Source organism: Eptesicus fuscus, chromosome 1, assembly GCF_027574615.1.
Source record: "Eptesicus fuscus isolate TK198812 chromosome 1, DD_ASM_mEF_20220401, whole genome shotgun sequence".
Classification (NCBI taxonomy): Eukaryota; Metazoa; Chordata; class Mammalia; order Chiroptera; family Vespertilionidae; genus Eptesicus; species Eptesicus fuscus.
The window spans coordinates 20,216,810-20,237,673 of NC_072473.1; the positions used below are offsets into that span (position 1 = coordinate 20,216,810).

The following is a 20,864-nucleotide window of genomic DNA, read 5'->3' on the forward strand; positions in this document are numbered from 1 at the left end:
CATCTGATTTTGACCCCTTATTTATAACTGCAAACTCATCGTTCTGCCAGAATTTCTGGGTTCCACTTTTTCTCCTTTTGCCTTATATCTGATCACCTTTGACAAAATATATAATTTTTGCTCATTCCTTATCATCCTGCACTAGCATGCAAGTTCTCTGGGGGCTGAAAGCTTTGTTTTGTTGTCTTACATGTCCCAAGAACCAAGAGTAGTGCTTGGCACCTGGATCAACACAGTAAATATCTAAAATATTAAAGCATATATAATTGTTGAAAAAATTGTGACATATAATAATAAAAATTCAAGCATTCACAATGGATAGCTCAATGCCAAGTGTTTTGTTAAACATTTTTAATTTAGGGCACATGACCCTTTATAAATAATGTTTGTTATAAATTATTCTTATTTATATTTTATTATTCTTAATCCTCACCCCAGGATATTTTTTCATTGATTTTTAGGGAGAGTGGAAGAGAGAGGGAAAGACAGAGAAATATCGATGTGAGAGAAGCACATCGATTGGTTGCCTCCTGACCAGGGCCGGGGCCAGGAAGGAGCCTGCAACTGAGGTACGTTCCCTTGACCAGAACTGAACCCAGAATCCTTTGGTCCACAGGCTAACACTCTATCCACTGAGCAAAACCAGCTAGGGCTCTTATTAATATTTTAAAAGATTGATTTTACACAATTAAAGATGGAGGAGGACATTCTATATTAGGCAAGTTTCAAAGAAATAATAGTTACATTGTCATAGAGTTTGAAATAAAATTTTCACATGGGAAATTAAGCATGTAAAGCAATTGCATCCTTATGATATAGTTTAACAAAATATCCAAAAGAGATAAGCTCAGTTGTAGATTTAACTAAGTGACTCCTGACAAAAACCATTATGTATCATGGCAACAAAAGCAAAAAGTTTGGAAAATTTTTCTCCAAATTTTTGAATGTTATTATTTATTCCTAAAGCACCATAATTTCTTTAGCTATGTTTGCTTACTAGAAGCAAGCAATCAGCAATCTTTTTAATCTCCGGTTTATACTAGTAGAACCTCCTGCTCTGTTGATATGTTTTGCCCCATGTTCTGCTTCCTCCACTCCAGAGGTTTTGATCATATAAAATTTCCCTTAATGAAGATGATTAGAGAGAATAACTTTGGGGAAAAATAAAAGATTTCCTTAGGCATTGAATTCTTACCAAGTTAGGTAAAGATATTATTGACACGTATTCATAATTGTATATTAAATTATTGAAAATCTTTAAGAATGATGATTTTGGAGTCACTGCTAATAACTTAATGACAATATAATATGTTGAGTGCTAAAAAAAATAGATCTGTATTACAACTCCTGACTCAAATAACTATTATAATTTTTCCATAGTCACCATTCCCAGAAAATAATTTAGATAGAAATAAAACAAGAGTTAGAAAATTATAGTTCCTAATGTAATTGTGTTGCAGAAGCCTTTCATTAAAAATATAAACTATGAAATAAAATTTGTATGAAGTCCTTATTGAAATTCCATTTTTATACACTTACTGTTTTGATGATTTACATTTCTAATTTTATATCTTTAGTTGAGTGTGCCTTAAGTGAAACTATAAAAACATGTTTCTCATTAGAGCACTTGGAATCCCTTCATAAAGCTGATCCAAATCAATGAGTAGGAATTTCCTTTCTGCAATGAATATTGCTGCTATCCAATAAATGATATTTTACTTTATATATTAAAAATGCTTCAGCAATAATTCTTTAGCAATTAAAATAGCCTAATCAAGTCTTGCAACTCTCACTTATCAAAACAGAAAAAATATTAGAGTAAATTCACTATAGAAGTATCTTCTCAAATAATAAGAACAGAAAATTGTAAATGTTTAGCAAACTATATTTTAATAGCATTCAAATGTTTTGCTTAAAGCATTAATGCTATAAAATTGTATTTGGACCTCTTTGCATAATAACATTGAAGATACCTTAGAGCTGTGTTTCTTCAACTTTCCACACCAGCATACCTAACAGAGGAGTCAATTTGGGCTCTTTATGCTTATTTCAACATTAAAGCTATTTAAAAAAAAATAATCTACCCTTTAAAGTTTATTGTTGTGCTGTTTAATGAATGAGATCCAGTTACACTGAATCACTCAATTTAAAAAAAAATAGCTGACACATGTTTCAGGACCTCTCTGATGAGGTGTTGCAATATTTTGACCCAGCAGACTTATGTAACTACTAGAGGCCCGATGCATGGAATTCGTGCAAAGGGCTCAGCCATCGCAGCTGCAGCAGTTTGCCTCAGCAGCTTGCCTCGGCCTTTGCAGCCTGTTTCGTTCAGAAAGTCATCCGGAAGGATGTCCAGAAGGACGTCTGGAAGGTCATTAGGCTGTCCAGTCTAATTAGCATATTACACTTTTATTATTATAGACTAGAGGCCCAGTGCACAAAATTCGTGCATTGGGGGGGGGGGGGTTTCCTCAGCCCGGCCTGCACCCTCTCCCAATCTGGAAATCTGGACTGCTGGCTCCTAACTGCTCACCTGCCTGCCTCATTGCCCCTAACCACTCACCTGCTTGCCTCATTGCCCCTAACCACCTCTGTCTGCCTGCCTGATCACCCCTAACTGCTTGCCTGCCTGCCTGATTGCCCCTAACTGCCTCTGCCTCGGCCCCTGCTGCTACAGCTTCATCTGGAAGGATATCTGGAATTACGTCTAGAAGGTCGTTTGGCTATCCAGTCCAATTATCATATTATGCTTTTATTATTATAGATGAGGATACAAATAGAAAGATATTGTGTTTGTTTTTCAACTGTTTTGAGCACAGTCAGAAACATTTCTGAACAGGGACACCCAAAATGATTCCAAGAGGTAGAAGGAAGCAACATTTTCAGGCTATTGGTGGATATTTTAATAAGTTCATCCTGTTTTAAGAGGTCAAGTCACCTGTGTCCAGTGATGGATGTAAAGGATCCATGATACACTGATTAGTCTTCTTCATTGCCTCAGTGAAGAATAAAAAGGGCTTTATTGGTAAGAATAAATGACTAATGGAGGTATATTTTTATAACTAACTGTGTACTTTTAATTTGTTGATAGACTAATCCCAAACAACTCAGAATCCCCATGTACTCTTCACCCAAAATTAGATATTCATTTTTTCTATAGTAATTTTATCATGAGTAATAAAAATATTTATAGCTTTGCCTTATAGTTGTCAACAAATTTGAGGGGACACCTTATCTGGGTTTCTACTCTTTCTTACTGTGCTAGTTTAGATAATGATAACTAGTCTAATATAGAAAAACTACAAAAAAAAAGGCTCAGAAGCTTAATATAATAGAAGTTTATTTTTGGATCACATGAAATGAAGTCCATTGGTGGCAGGGATTATTGGTGGGGTGCTCTGCTACATGTAGTAATGTAAGGACCCAGGAATATAGGGACTCTGTCACAGTCAATAAATGGCTTCCAAATTCACCCTATGTGTTGAAATCCAGGCTGGAAATCAGAGAAATGAGTCAGTTTTTTAGAGGAAAGAATAGAATTAATAGGTCAGGCCTGGAAGTTTCATTTACCACTTCTGCCTACCGTTCATTGGCCATAACTCAGTCATATGGTTGCATTTAACTACAAGGAAGGCTGGTAATGTTACTTGGATGTCTGCCTAGAAGGAAAGGAACACAGATTTAATGAATGGCTAACTAGTCTGCCATAGTCATGTTTTATTTGTCTGCGTGTCTGCATGAAAACAATTAACAATTCTGCATAGAGTTTGAAAATTCTTTACTGCACCATATATCATACATGTGTACAATAAACAGGTTTTTAAGGTCACTTCCCAATTTGATACCAATATGTCTAAAGAATGATAATTTCAGCCCCTGTTGCTTACAAAATTTATGACTTTTACCACTGTGCTGAGCTCCTGGGAAAAAAATCAAATGATGAACTCTTTGAGATGGTGTCATTTGAACAATGCAGTAGCTGAGGAATTTGGGGTGAAAAGTAGCCCCAATGAAGGCTACCGTATTTCAGCTGTCTTTTGTGATGCGACCCTTTTCATGTACATATCCACCTGGTTGCCTTAACATTAATTTTATGTGCACTTAAAAAATGTATACTTTCTTGAAATATTTCAGCAACTGTTTTTCATCAAAAATTCTTCACAGGTCTTCAGAAAGATTATCATTCTGAATATTGAGCATCAAAGACGGATAGAACACCAAATCATCTAGAGGTTTAGTACTGCTCTTCTCATAAGCTTTAGTAAAACTATAAGGTACAAAACAGATGTAACCTCAACCTAGAAACCAGTTGAGCTACAATGTTTCTGAGCACTTTAAGAGATGCCCCGTACACCAAAAGGTTGTAGGTTCGATTCCCACACAGGGCACAAGTTGCTGGTCAATTCCTGGTTGGGGGATGTACCAGAGACAACTAATCAATGTTTTTCTCTCACATCAATGTTTCTCTCACATAAATGTTTCTCTCTCTCGCTCTCCTTTCCTCTCTCTCTAAAATTAATAAATATATCCTCTGGTGAGAAAAAAAAGAGAGAGAGAGATGATCCTTGTCAGTGTCTGTAAATAAAACAGCTTGGCTCCCTCCTTTTGGCTTAAAATAGATTCTAGCATCTTTGCAATCCAAGATTTCAAACAAATTTTCTCTTATAAGAAATTCACCTTCCAAAATTATATATATACTGGAAGCCCGATGCACGAAGATTCGTACTAGAATGGGCTTTCCTTTCCCTGGCTGCCGGCACTGCTTTTGCTCTGGGCAGAGCCACCTTTCTGCTCTGGGCCTGGAGCCACCTCTTTCCACTCTGGCCCTGCCTTCCCACTCTGCCCAGAGGCCCTGAGAGACTGGGTGTGGGGTGGAATGCCTGAGTCGTCGCCATGGTGACAATGCAAGCATCTCGCCCACCCCCATCGCTGGGTGCCTGTGTATGCAAATTAACCACCATATTTGTTGGGTTAATTTGCATATCACTCCTGATTGGCTGGTAGGCATAGCGGAGGTACAGCCAATTTACATGTTTGTCGATTATTAGGTAAGATATGTCTTTATTGGTTTTTAGAGAAATAGGAAGGGAGAGAGCTAGGGAGATAGAAACATCAATAAGAGAGAGAAATATCATCAATCAGCTGCCTCTTGCACTCTTTCCACTGGGGCGTGATCAAGCCTGCAACCCAGGCATGTGCCCTGACCTAGAATTGAACTGGTGACCTCTTGGTTTATAGATCGATGCTGAACCACTGAGCAAAACCAGCTGGGCCATCTTATACCTTTCTTAACTGTTAGGTTTTTGTTTTGTTTTTTTTTACCAAAACCATCTAATTTGGCATGTTATTTATTCTGTGTGTGTGTGTGTGTGTGTACACAGAGTGCAGCAAAAGTAGGTTTACAATTGTTCATATGGAAAACACTACAATAATCTATATATATAAAAGCCTGAGCAACCATCACAACTGAACGGATGACCGAACAGGCTGCATGGGGCAACCAGGCTGGCAGGGGGGTCAGTGAAGGGTGACCAACGACCAAGCAGCAGGCTGCGTGGGGTGACAAAGCCGGCAGGGGGGTCAGTGAGGGGTCACCAAACAACTGAGCAGCAGGCTGTGTGGGGAAACCAGGCCAGCAGGGGGGAGAGCAGTTGGGGGCAACCAGGCTGGCAGAGAGGCAGTAAGGGGCAACCAGGCTGGCGGGGGGGGGGCAGTTAGGGGCAGCCAGGCTGGCGGGGAGGGGGCAGTTAGGGGCAGCCAGGTTGGCGGGGGGGGCAGTTTGGGGCAACCAGGCCAGCAGGGGGGCAGTAAGGGATGACCAGGCTGGTGGGGGGACAGTTAGGGGTGACCAGACCAGCAGGGGGGACATTTGGGGGTGACCAGGTCAGCAGGGGGGGCAGTTAGGGGCAATCAGGTAGGCAGGCAGGTGAGCAGTTAGGAGCCAGTGGTCCCAGGCCTAAACCGGTAGTCAGACATTCCCCGAGAGGTCCCGAATTGGAGAGGGTGCAGGCTGGGCTGAGGGGACCCCCCCCCCATGCACGATTTTCATGCATCAGGCCTCTAGACTATATATATAAAAGCCTAAGCGACCATTACAACCAAACGACCAGAACAACCAACTGGAATGACTGGCCGACCAGTTGCTATGATGCTCACTGACCACCACGGGGCAGACACTCAATGCAGGAGCTTCCCCCTGGTGATCAGTGCACTCCCACAGCCAACCTCCCACAGCCAGCCAACTGCCCACAGTCCCTTGCCTTAGCCAGCAGGCCCCAATCATTCTACCACCCACCCGCCACAATGGTGGCGCAGCAGTGAGGGAAGGAGGAGGGGAGGCGAGGAACTGCACAGTGGTGGGGCACAGATGTTGGCGTCCAGCGTCCATACCTTCTGCGCCCACATGGTGACCATTGCCTCCTCTCCTGACTCCACTGGGACCTTTGGGCCCCAAGCTGGGATGGGGAACTGGGGGTGGGTGGCGGCATATGCAGCCCCTTTCCCGGGGGGCGGCGAGAGCTGGCTCCCTCCTCGGGACTAGCAGCCAACCTCCTGTGTCCCATTCCTCCCCCAACCCCTGCCCCGCCAGCAGGCCCTGTTTGACCTGCCTGTCATGGTGGCAGCACAGCAGCGAGGGAAGGAGGAGGCGGGGGAGGCAGGGAACTGCGACCGACGGCGTTTGCCATCCTTTCCTTCCGTGCCTAGCCCGGTGACTGTTGGCCAGGACTAGGGACCCCACCCATGCACGAATTCGTGCACCAGGCCTCTAGTTAATAAATAATAATACAAGAATAAACTCTCTTTTGCATACTCACAACTCTAAATCTATTTTTGCTTTACCCTCTATATATATATATACATACTAGTATATGTAAATGTATATACTGTATATGGACCCTGTATATATATATATGTATGTATCATATATACACAACCTTGTAGTACCTGTCATTAAAGAAGTTTTAACATAACTAAGGGATAAGAATGTTAAAGATGGAGGTAAACTTCAAGATCCAAATAACTTTGAAGTGTTTAAATTTTGCTTTTCATTTCTACTCTGCCACTGTCTATTCCATTTATCAGCTAAGTTCCTTCCCACCTGAGAGTTAAGAGCAGCAAATTCTAGAATCACAGCTAGGAAGCATGTAACTGGGAATGAGGCCCTACCTTTAAACTAGCTAGCCTCCATGGGAACTACATACTAGAAATTAGCAATGGTTGAAAAATGTAATTCCAACCCAATCCCCTTCTTTTCTAATTACTCAATGTTTCTTAAGCGCTTAAAGCCATGCTGCAGTGACTGGGGTATGGAGAGGGAAGAACTTTTTGAAAAAGGCAATGCTTACTCTGGAATAAGGCAATGCTCATCAAAAACCCAATTGTAACTAAAATGACATAAAAGTTCCTACTACTTGCATCAAATTCATTCTAACCCAGGAAAAAGATGATGATTTTATCTTAATTATGCTAACAGCACTTTAATAGCCTCCAGAGTAAATGCCTCTTTTCCAAAACGCAGATCGTTATATTATACTGTCCTATTGAGCACCAAGAATTCAAGGCTTATCCTAACTTTATTTGGTTTTAGCCACCCTAGGATTCCAATCCGTAGTTTCCTCATAAAGTCTGCACACTCTTAAGTGCCTAAGACACAATCTCTAGAAATAAGGGTCTTCAAGCCTTAGTGATTCCTTTGATCTGCTCAAGGTTCTGGCTGGCCTCAGGCATTGCACCCACTCTGAATGCCCCACTTGCTGCCTCTGGTGTCCCAGATTAGTCTCTTTCTGTCACAGCAGAAAACAAAACAGAGGTTCCCAAACCTGCTATGTATCTAAGTCATCAGGAAAACTCATTAAATAAATAGATTCTTGGTTTGAAAACTCGTTAAATAAAAAGCCAGGTTTGAAATCCCTTCCCTTACTTCTGAGTCCTGCGTACAGAAGTACCTCCAAAGCTGCCTCATTGCCAGCCTTTTCCCTGACAAAGGGGTCCCTACACCCCACTGTGTGTAACTGCCTTTGCTATACATAAGCTGCCTTCTATTCCTTTAACTCCCAGCTTCCTTTTTATGAACTATTTAAACCAACTCATTAAGAACAGTATAGGGGAGGGGATCAATTGGGGTAAAAGAAGACATATGTAAAACTTTAGACAATAAAAACAACATTATATATCCATTACTCCAGAAAATTCTCATGCGCTTTCCCAGTCAATATTGCCATGTTCTATAGGGAACCATTTTTTTTTTCAACAAAGATTAGTTTTGTCTGTTTTAAAACTTTGTATAAATGGACTAATACAGATGTACTCTTTCATTCTTTAGCTTAGAATAAGGTGACCAGACATCCCGCTTTTGGCGGGACAGTCCCAATTTTTAACAATTTGTCCCGCGTCCCGCGGCGTTTTAAAAAAGTCCCGATTTTTGGAAAGAATGCACAACAAGCTAGGGAACGGCGGGAGAATGGGAAGGGAATATACGGTTTTTGGCGGCCATGTGGCTATTTAGCCAGGATATGAGTTTTATATTATTTTTGTTAATTTTATAATGTTAAACTTTAATAATAACAAATAATTGTTGAGAACTGATTATCGAGAACTGCTTATCAAAGTTCGCATTGTTGATCAGTTGTTAGAATTCGACCACCATTGTTTGGACTTAATGAACAATGGCATTTTTTGGGGATTGGCAACGACGAAAACATTTTGTAACTGTCTCTCAGACGATACACATCGTGCTGTGTGCTAGTAAGCTAGTTAAACAAGTGATGTCATTACAAATCAGCTATTCAGATAATTCAGGTAAGTAATTTATTTATTTATTTCATAGATACATAAATTTTCTTGAATTTAGCAGAGAGTACTCATATTATTTATATTTTATAGTGGCGGCAAAAAGTATAGCGCCGGCCTTGAAAGTGACACTTACGACTTACATTACAGCAAATTCATGACCTTTTAAACAATGACAGAAATCTACTAAAAAAAAAAAAATTCACTCAAATGAGAAATATGCCAAAGAATAAAATAATACTATACATAATTTTTATTTATTATATTTGTAAATTGTACTTACGTTGAAATTTAAAAAAATATATTACAATACTATTTTTGCGTTCTATGAAAATTTTTGTTGCTCCATATAGACCAAATTTTTAATCAAGACACCCCCCCCCCCCGTCAATGGTGTCCCGCTTTACCAATGTTAAAATCTGGTCACCTTAGCTTAAAATAATGTCTGTGAGAATAAAAATAAAAAAAGAAAAAAAAAAAAGAACAGTATTAACAATGCAAGGACCAAACAGAATAGCAGTGAGACCTTTGCTTTAGACCAGATTTCCCTCTGTTCTTCTGCTCCCTGAAGAGAGCCTATTGCTTCCGGACTCTTTCTTGATTCACAATGAGTGTCCTGCTTTCCCAAATGACCATGCGCAAGGACTGAGGCATACTCACCATTCATATCCACTGAGAGGCTTTTTAGTCCTAAATTGGAAACATGGCTTTTAAGCCCAGAATCCTCCTCACAAGCTCTGAGGCTCAAGACTCTATGAACCCACGCTAATAGGTCTCATTCAGAGGATGTGTTGGTGATGTCATTGATGGACATTGTTATATTCTGTAGGCTTTAGGAAGGGGATTTCTGTTCACTAAGAACTACCTAAAAGATTATTTTGCACACTCTTAGGAATGAATAAGAGGCCTAGAGTTAAATCACCTTCACTTAAAAATTTTGAGTTTGATTTATAGTTTATTTTAATCTTTACTGTTGAAAGTATTACATATGTCTCCCTTTCCCCCATTGACTCTCCCAGCCTGCCCCCAGCCCCCACCCCAGGCCTTCACTCCCATATTGTCTGTGACCATGAGTTATGCATAAATGCAAACAAGTTCATTGGTTGATCTCTTCCCACCCACCTACCCTCCCCTGTCTTCCCTCTGAGGTTTGATAGTCTGTTTGCAGCTTCTCTGTCTCTGGGTCTCTTTTTGTTCATCAGTTTATTGTTCATTATATTCTACAAATTAGTGAGATCATGTGATACTTATCTTTCTCTGACTGGCTTATTTTGCTTAGCATAATACTCTCCAGGTCCATCCATGCTGTTGCAAAGGGTAAGAGTTCTTTCTTTTTTACAGCAGCATAATATTCCATTGTGTAGATGTACCACAGATTTTAATCCACTCATTTGCTGATGGGCACTTAGGCTGTTCCCAAATGTTAGCTATTATAAATTGCACTGCTATGAGCATTTATTTATAGTTTATTTGCAACACCTGTGAACATCTTCCTTGGTTACCTTAGAGTTTACATAGGAGGATATGATCATTTTAAAGTAGAAATGAGATGAGTACAATACCAATGTAATTTCTTTTAAAAGGAGTTTAACTGATAGTCAAGAACAATTTGAGAAGTTTTTCATTAATTGCAGGTGACTATTAATACCATTTCAAAGAGTTTGATAAATATAGAAGCCTTTTAAAATAATTTTACACATAATACCATACTCTTAACACATTTGAAACATAATGTTGGGAGATGGTCCATTAGGCAAAGTTATGAATTTATTAATGATCTAGGCATAGTTGTTCATAGGTTCCAAAAGTGTTAAATATAATATTGTGGCATTGATTATATATTGCATTTTTTCTCATGTAAATGTGGTTTAATATAATCACCTAAGCTCAGGTTCTAATTTACCTGCCTTGGATTCTTACTTAAGTATACAATACTTTTTCAATATGGAGAATAATATGTTACTATAATTAGTTCCTGAATATAGGATACTATTTCATAGTGGGCATTGAAGATTTTTTTGTTATTTGTTTAACTTGTTTGCTTATTTATTTATGAATAAGCATAAAGTGAATTCTCACAGGGCAAGGAAAAATAAAGTGTGCTGCCTTATGGGTTAATCTCTGAAACTTTTACAAATGATACTCCAGGAGTCCTTGGAGCTAAAATAAGCAGGTATATAGTTCATGAATTTTTATTTAGATGCAACTCTTGCTCACAATTAAGTTTATCATCAGGTAAAGAGGAAAAAGATACAATTTGGTCATAAAGAACTTGAAATGGGCTAAATTTAGATGGTATCTTGAGGATATAGCAAGAGCTTATATGGCCACTTGGGAACATGATGGGGAAAATGATGGAAATACTTGAGAAAGGCTATACTGGATGGGCTGGATCAAGTCAAAGTTCTAAAAAACAAGCATGAAATGGCAGGTATGAGAGCAACTTGAAGTGAGATTGGAGATGGGGAAATATCTTGAGCACAAAGGATGGCAAGAGAGGGTGTGACTCAAGATGAAATTTGTCAGGACAGGGTAAAGCAGTGAAGAATGTTCACTTCAGTGGACAGCACTTGTTCTGTCACTCTTTGGATAGGTTTACCTTGAGTTCAGCAGTGCTTTTGGAGACTGATACAGAACGAAGGGAAACAAGATGCAATCTCTTAAATTAAAAAGCCTGGCCCTGGCCTGTGTGGCTCGGTTGGTTGGAGCATTGTCCCATACACTGAAACGTTTTGGGTTCAATTCCAGTCAGGGCACATATCCAGGTTGCCAGTTCAATCCCCATTTGGGCAATTGTGTAAGGGAGTTACCAATCAATGTTTCTCTCCTGCTCCCCTTCCTCTCTCTAAAATCAATAGAAAACATACCCCAAGTGAGGAATTTTTTTAAAAGCCTGGAAACTTTGAGTGTGTTAAAGGTTAACTTGATGTGTGAAAATTAAGTATGATGACTTTTGTTTGCAGAAGGCTAGTTCTGTATTATCAAGAGATACTTTTCAGCATGGTACCTAGTAGGCACTTTATTTGTTAAGACTATGTATTACTTTTACTAGTACTAACACCCACTATTTCTTGAGCCATTACTCTCTCTTCAAATGTGCATATGCTAAATCCTTTAGATACCTTGTTCATACATTTAATCCTCATAATAAACCTAGGAGTTAAGTATTTTTACATTCAGTCTTGCAAATGAGAAAATTAAAATATTAAAGAAGTTAAATGACATAAATTGCTTAAAGAGATAATAAATGATAAAGTCCTATTTGGACATAGATCTAGTTGACTCAGGGATCTGGATTTCAACCACATTTGTGCTTTAGGATAGGAACTGCAAATTTGTGACTGGAGCACCGAAATCAGCCTGGAGGCCTGCTTTGTTGAGCCTACATGGCATGTTTTTAGAGAATCTGAATGTGCATTTTTATAGAGGTGACTGTTAACTGGAGACACCATGCCTCATTGCCTTAAACCATCTTGACATTTGAGATTGGCTTAAGGTTTCAGGTTGAATATTCTCCCTATGTTATAGATAGATAGATAATTAGATACATACATACATATACACTGAGTGGCCAGATTATTGTGATCTCTGAAAGCATAATAATCTGGCCACTCAGTGTGTGAGTGTGTGTGTGTGTGTGTGTGTGTGTGTGTGTGTGTGTGTATATATATATATATCCTAAAAATAGAGAAATGTGTAAATTGACCATACCTCTGCTACGCCCACAGCCAATCAGAGTGACAGATGGTGGTTAATTTACATACATACCTGGGTCCCGGGAACCTCCTCGGCACCCAGGTCACTCCCAGCCAGGCATCGGAGGTGGGGGGGGGGCGGGCATTCCCACGCCTAAAGCCTAGGGTGGAGGCTTTAGGCTTGGGAAGGGGCCAAGCCTGCGATTGGAGGGGCAGGGGTGCCCACTTCCCAAGCCTAAAGCCTGGGGCAGAGGCTTTAGGCTTGAGAAGGGGCCAAGCCTGACACCAAACACAGACCATCCGGAAATCAGCTCTGGGTTACCCAGCTGCAGCCTGGTGACCCAGCACTGACTGCCCAGGTGGCTGAGACCCAGAGAGAGAGGCAGGGTCTGATCTGCAGCCTCAGTGGAAGGTGTTGATCAGTGTACTTACCTCTCTCTTTCTCTCCCTCTTTCTTTCGGATCTTCGCCAGTAGCCAGGCTTTTCTTTCTCTCCCGACCTCCACGGGGGCTGCTGTTAAGCCCAGCCTCTTTGATTAAGCCCAGTGATAGGACTGGAAATGCTGACTGGCATAGGAGCCGACCAATCAGAACCAAAGATGGGTACTGTGGGGACCCAATGGCTGCCTAGGAGGCGGTGCTTTTGACGCTGACTGGCAAAGGAACCGACCAATCAGAACCAAATCTGGGTACTGTGGGGAGCCAATGGCTGCCTAGGAGGCAAAGCTTTTGATGCTGGCATAGGAACTGACCAATCAGAACCAAATTGGCCAGCAGAGGAGGACAGTTGGGGGCGACATCAGGCCTGCAGGAGAGGGCAGTTAGGGGTGATCAGGCTAGCAGGCAGATGCAGTTAGGGGCAATCAGGCAGGCATGCAGGTGAGCAGTTAGGAGCCAGTGGTCCCAGATTGTGAGAGGGATGTCTGACAGCTGGTTTAGGCCTGATCCCTGAGATCTCAGGGATCGGGCCTAAAATGGCAGTCAGACATCCCACAAGAGGTCCACTATTGGAGAGGGTGCAGGCTGAGTTGAGGGAACCCCCTTCTGTGCATGAATTTCATGCACCAGGCCTCTAGTATATATATATTAGAGGCCCAGTGCATGAATTCGTGAATGGGTGGGGTCCAGCCAGCCTGGCCAGGGAGAGGGGACATGGGTGGTTGGCTGGCCTGCCTGCTGGTGGAACTCCTGGTCGAGGGGACAATTTGTATATTAGCCTTTTATTATATAGGATATACACTGAGTGGCCAGATTATTATGCATTCAGAGATCATAATAATCTGGCCACTCAGTGTAGATGATATAAATATAGATGGTATATATAGATATAGATATAGATATAGATATAGATATAGATATAGATATAGATATAGATATAGATATAGATATAGAGATAGAGATATTGATACTTTTAATATATATAATACAATATATTTATATCAGCACAATACATATTTAAAGAAGGTTCCATGGTGTATGCTGAAAAATGCAAAGTGAAAACATTTGGGGAAAATATTACCACATTCTTAAAGTACCCAGATACATTGATGTTGCAATCTTGAAGGGACAAATTTCCAAAGATTACTTATATCTCTTCTGATTTCACATATTGCTTTCCATTAATAGACACAGCCAGAGGTATTCCCTTCTGTAATCCCAATCCATATGCTTCTGCCAACCAACTAATTGCTGATTAATGCATCAACCTGGGTTTAATTTGTTGACAGACATTGCATTTAAAAAAGAGGTTGTGACTCTGTTGTATGCTCTTGCCTCCTTTGTCAAATATTAATTGAGCGCAGTGGCTTGGTTTGATTTCCCGGGTCTGTGCTCTGTTCTATTGATCTATATGCCTGTTCTTGTGCCAGTACCAGGCAGTTTTGATTACAGTGGCTTTGTAGTATAACTGAAGTCTGGTATTGTGATCCCTCCAACTTTGTTTTTCTTTCTCAAGATTACTGCAGCTACTCAGGGTCTTTTTTTATTTCATATAAATTTTTGGAGTATTTGTTCTATCTCTGTGAAATATGCCATTGGTATTTTAATAGGGATTGTATTGAATCTGTAGATTGCCTTGAGTAGTATGGACATTTTAATGGTGTTGATTCTACCAATCAATGAGCACGGTATATTCTTTCACTTGTTTATATCTTCCTCTATCTTTTCCATAAGTGGTGTTGATACATGAAAATTGGGAAGATACATGAAAAAAAAAAGAAACTAGAGCACTAACTTACACCATACACAAGCATAAACTCAAACTGGATAAAAGACTTAAATGCAAGTTGTGAAACCATAAAAATCCTAGAAGAAACCATAGGCAGCAAAATCTCAGACATCTCTTTTAGCAACATGTTTACAGATATATCTCCTAAGGCAAAGGAAACTAAGGATAAAATAAACAAATGGGACTACATAAAATAAAAAGCTTCTGCACAGCAAAAGAAACCATCAACAAAACGAAAAATCAGCCCACTGTATGGGAGAACATATTTGGCAATGATACATCTGATAAAGAGTTAATATCCAACTTATACAACTTAACAAAAGGAACACAAACAATCCAATTTAAAAATGGGCAAAGGACCTAAATAGACACTCTCCAAAGAGGACATACTGATGCCAAGAGACATATGAAAAAATGCTCAAAGTCACTGATCATTAGAGAGATGCAAATTAAGATGACAATGAGGTATCACCTCACACATGTCAGAATGGCTACCATCAACAAATCAACGAATGACAAGTGCAGGTGAGGGTGTAGAGAATAGGGTAACCTAGTGCACTGCTGGTGGGAATGCAGATTGGTGTAACCACTGTGGAAAGCAGTATGGAGTTTCCTCAAAAAATTAAATATGGAAAACTGTCATTTGACTTAGTGATCCCAATTCTAGGAATATATCCTAAGAAAACTGATGCACTAGTCAGAAAGAATGTATGCACCCCTATGTTCATAACAGCACAATTATGATAGCTAAGATCTGGAAACAGCCCAAGTTCCCATCAGTAGATGAGTGGATAAAAAGCTGTGGTACATTTATGCCATGGCACATTATGCAGCAGTAAAAAGGAAGATTCTCTTACCCTTTGAGACAGCATGGAGGGATCTGGAGAGTATCATGCTAAGTGAAATAAGCCAGTGACAGAAAGACAAGTATCATATGATTGCATTCATACGTGGAATCTAAGCAACAAAATAAACTGATGAACAGAGTGGATCCAGAGACATGGAAGCATGAAACAGAGTGCAGAATCTCAGAGAAAAGGTGGGGGAGAGTGGTGGGTGGGAGGTAATCAACCAAACACCTTGTATGCATATATGCATAACTCTTGGACACTGACAATAGCATGCTGAAGGCCTGGGGTGGGGTTTGGGGGTGGGCTGGAAAGGGTCAATGGGGGGGGGACATATATAATACTTTCAACAATAAAGAATTATTAAAAAATAAATAATAGAAAACTCAAAAAAAGAGGTTGTGGATATTGTCCCAATGGTCCTGCCTACTCTGGAACATAAGGGAAACCATAATCACAGTGAATTCAGTGTCAAATTTCTTGTCTCAGGTATGTATTTCTAGCTACTGTGATAATTTTTCATCAATGTTCTATTGTGACTATATCTTGCTTTTAGTTTACATTGTTCTCCATTATGGAACTGCATTTTGTTTTCAGAATAGGCACATTTTGAGGGAAGTGGCTATTTTTTCATTCTTTTTTTTTTTATCTTTTCCATAAGTTGGTAGACCATTTATTGTTCAGAGCTTTGTAAAATTATTTAATTTTCCTAAAAATCTATGATAAATCTATTAACTGGTGAAAGAATGGTTGAAATTTCAGATGATATGACCAGTAATTTTAACATAGAAGTGGTTTTTACATTTTAGCACATTAAAACAATTTTAAAATTGATTTATTAAATTAAATCTAAACATTATGCTAAAACCTCACAAGTATCTTAATATCTGAAAATTAATAGCTTATTTTATTTAAACTTTTTGCTACTTTATGATAGATAAATCATCAACGTTTCCATTCTTTGGTGTGTTTTTTTCTTCAGAAGTCCCAGTAGAATAGTTATGTTTGTTTTGAAAAGTTACTCTATTTTTTTATTCCTATTAACCCAAATAGATAAACAATATATATATATATAGATAGATAGATAGATAGATAGATAGATAGAGATAGAGATAGATAGATATATCTATACCTGAAAGAATCATGAATCTCCCAATACCTTCCTGTGAAATTGTAACTCACATACAAGTTCACAGGCAGGCATTCTGGAAAGGAAGATAATAAGCAGGATAGAACCCCACGAACATGAGCTGGGCTTGCAGTCCACAAAGTAGACAGGTGGGAAGGTTATGAACAGGCTTGAATTCAACTAGGATACTTAAATGCATGTCAGTTCCTATTGCCTCTGATGTTAGCATCAAGAATGAGCAGGGCCTCTCATCATAGAGCTAAACACACATATCTCTGGCCAAGGAGCCAGAGACACTGATGGAAGATCCAGGAGAAAAGAGCAATTTCAGTTCCCACTGCTACTTCATGTGAACAAAGTGAGGAAGCATATTATATCAGCAACAATGTGTGTACACATGTGTGCACGAATATAAACACATAAATACCTGCTGCCTACCTTCCATTCTCCTATTAGTGTGAAAGAATCTCTCTTGTAGTCGTCTCTAACTGGATACATGAGAAAATGGAATTCTGGAAGATTTAGTTCAGCCTAGCCAAGTTAGTACATTACAAAGCTATCATAATGTCCATTCTCAAAGATGGCAAGCTTTGGTGGGTGCTAGAGTAAGGGGTCTATGTAATCATTGTTCTTCATAAATGTACTGGCACTTGGGAGATAAATGAAGGAAATGATGTAGAAATTGAAGGATGCGACTATAAATCAGTTTGTTTAGTCTCACAACATTTCCAAATGCGTTGTTCACATGCATGCATTCAAATTAGGTAAACAAGGGGACTAGGAAATAATGAATTTACTCAATTTATCTCTCTATTATCTTGCATTCTAAACAGTGACTCCTAATATTGAAAGGATATGTCCACTTTCCACTTTTTCGGGGGGGGGGGGTGGCAATATTTTTCTAAGATGAATTGTCTTGGTTATCACAATGAAAAGAGAAGACTCTCTGAAAAATTTAAGAGAGTGGTGGAACAAATGGAAGTGACAGTGTTGGCTTAAATAAATACATTTCATGCCTCTTCTTAGGCTCTCCAAAAAGAACAAGTAATGCTACAGGTTATAACGTTATGTAATGTTATGAAAAAGTGGGAGGGTTAGCCCGGCCAGCTTGGCTCAATGGTTGAGTGTTGACCTATGAACCAGGAGGTCAAGGTTTGATTTCTTATCAGGGCACATGCCTGGGTTGCAAGCTTGATCCCCAGTGTGGGGCATGCAAGAGGCAGCCAATCAATGATTCTCTCTCATCATTGATGTTTCTGTCTCTCTCTCTCTCCCCTTCCTCTCTGAAATCAATAAAAACATACTTTTTAAAAAGTGGAAGGGTTTCATTCATACTGTACCAAACCCCTGTTTTTTGGAGTAAGATGTTGATAGAAAGAAGGAGCTAGTCTAAAAATAAACACCAATTCAACAAAGCTGATTTAAAATTTTCATTTGTGTTGTGGAAATCCACAGTACTTAACTATGGATGAGGAAGATGTCTCTTCTAATATTTATATTGTTAATGCTCTGCTTCCAGTAAGTATCATTAATTTATAGTCTATATAACTGCACTTTTTTCAGCATTTTTAATGGAGTCACATAACTGATCTTGACTGAGGGAGAGTTGTTTCTCTAAGGGCCTTCAATGACTATAGTCTGTTGGAGACAAGAGATAGTAGAGGAAGATGGTGCATCATCTGCTGTGCTACCTTGAATTGGAATATATTATGACATTTTAATGCTATACTTAATTTTTTTCTAAATAATAAAAGCAATATTTTTACATTGCATCAATTTCTGAAAATAAATACAAAAATACAAATAAAGATAAGAAAGGAGTAATCAAGATTGTAGAAAATACTTTAAAGCTTCATCCAAGAAATCTTAAGAATCTCTCTCCTATTTCAAATTAGAAAGTTAAGAAGCATAACTCTTGAATAAGTAATGGTAAAAAAAAATACTAATTAAGAAATGTTGCAGAATTATGATTTTTCTGCTCACAAGACTCTAGTTAGGTTTAATAGCTTTATTAATTTTGTCTTAATTTTTGCTATACCTATTTTTATTATATGGAAGGCATGGTCACAGTAAATGAAAGTATCACATTTGATCAAGTTAATCATATCAATAAGTGTTTTCATTAATCCAAAATGGTCTTTGATTCAGGACTCACAGCCTATCAGCAAAACTTGCCACTAATTTTCAATACAAGGTATTTCAAAAGCTAGCTCCAAGAAGTTAATGTGTTCTAAAACATTATCCAAATATGAACAAATGGCTTTATTATTTCTTCTATCTTGGGCTGTGTCAAAGTTTCCAGGGTTTCCTAGAAAAGATTTAAAAGGAATTGCTACATATTACCTAAATTGATTAGATATACTAAAAGACTTTCCCCAGGAGATTCAAGTGTTGGAGGGAAAAGCAAGTTTACTCATATAACTACAGCTAGAACACCAATAATGTGAATGATTCACAAATATGATGGAGAAAGTTTTTATTTCTGTGAAATGATACAAGTGGTCATTTTCCTAAAGACAGGAAGACTCAGTTTTTTTTTATATTTTATTGATTTCAGAGAGGAATGGAGAGGGAGATAGAGACAGAAACATCAATGATGAGAGAGAATCATTGATTGGCTGCCTCCTGGACACATTCCACTGGGGATGGAGCCAGCAACCTGGGCATGTGCCCCGACCTGGAATAGAACCATGGCCTCCTGGTTCATAGGTTGATGCTCAACCACTGAGCCATGCAGGTCAGGCAAACACTGAGTTATTTTAATTTACTTCTACAACTTTCCACTCAGTTGCTAATATTAGAACACCAGAGGCCTGATGCACAAAATTCGTGAAAGAGTAGGCCTTCACAGCTGCGGCTGCCTGGATCCCTCCCTCACAGCCACAGGCGGCTGCAGCCCCAGCTTCATCCCAGAAGGATGTTCGGGAGGATGTCCAGTCTAATTAGCATATTACACTCTTATTATTATAAACCAGTGGCCAGTGCACGAAATTTGTGTACATTAAAAGGGGATTAATTAGAGGAAATATTTTAATATTGCTATTTGCCCTTTCTCTATAATAGAAGTGTCAGAGATGAAAGAAAATTAGTAAAATGTACATGAAAATCTTCCTCCTGTCAGAGTCTGGGACGCGCCGTGGAAGCTAGAGTCAGGTCCCCGCCCATCCGTGTGCACCTTGAAATCACGTGAACCCAGACCTGGCTGGCCCCACCCCCGTCAAGCCCCGCAGGGCAGGGGGCGCAGCTTTAGGTTCCCCATCAAGACCCACCTAGCAGGGGGTGCAACCTCAGTTCCCCCGTCAAGCCCCGCCAAGCAGGGGGGCGCAGCCTCTGGTCCCCTGGCACCAGCGCGAGGGCACAAGGGCATGATGACCATTTGCATATTAGCTCTTTATTATATAGGATAAGTTTGTTTTTAATCACAGAATGATAGTGACAGGCACAAAAATAGACTTCAGAAAATCATACACAGTCTTTAGGTAAGAAAGCTGTAATGCTATTCTCAAGCAATAACTTTCATTGGATGCCGACAAGTCTCAGATGCTACTTTACAATCTCTTTTATTGAAGACATGTTGAGAGTTATAAACCTTCCAGATAGGTGTCTCATAAGCCCAGCATAAGACAGTTGTGATTTAAAACCCTGTGAAATTTTCCCAATAGCTCACAGAAGAATAACCAATGTGGGTAGTATTTGTGTGTGTGTGTGTGTGTGTGTGTGTGTGTGTGTGTGTGTGTGTGTGTGTTTTAATAAGATGCTGGCTTAGGATAAAGGCCGAGAGTAAAGCTAACACCATGAGGGAGAATAAAGTTATAGAAAGTGAGATAGGAACCCGCAAAAGAAGGAAAAATTAAGAAGAATGTCATAGCTTCTCAAGAAATTTCAGGTGTAGAAATAATAAAATACTTTTAAGCAAGGGAATAAATGTCTCTTGAACCTGAGGTTCTATGATCAGGAAAAAGGAATGAAAGTTAGAAGAACAGAGTTACTTTCAAGTGATTTTATAAACGCCAATAGTAGAATGGACTGAGAAGGAGGCTGGATACAGGTTCCAAAGAGAAATACTGTGTCTTTTACAAGAATGAAAATAACTGAGAGAAGTAACTCTGGTCATACACAGGAAAGGAAAATAACAGTGAAATTTTTAAATACTATAAATATTTATGAATGTTATCA

General features: G+C 39.3%; 1 protein-coding gene across 1 annotated transcript in view; it reads left to right on the plus strand.

Moving 5' to 3' along the window:
• The window catches only part of IL1RAPL1 (interleukin 1 receptor accessory protein like 1), a 743,868-nt gene that overhangs the window by 666,151 nt on the left and 56,853 nt on the right, over window positions 1-20,864 (plus strand). The gene's annotated exons all lie outside the window — the stretch shown is intronic.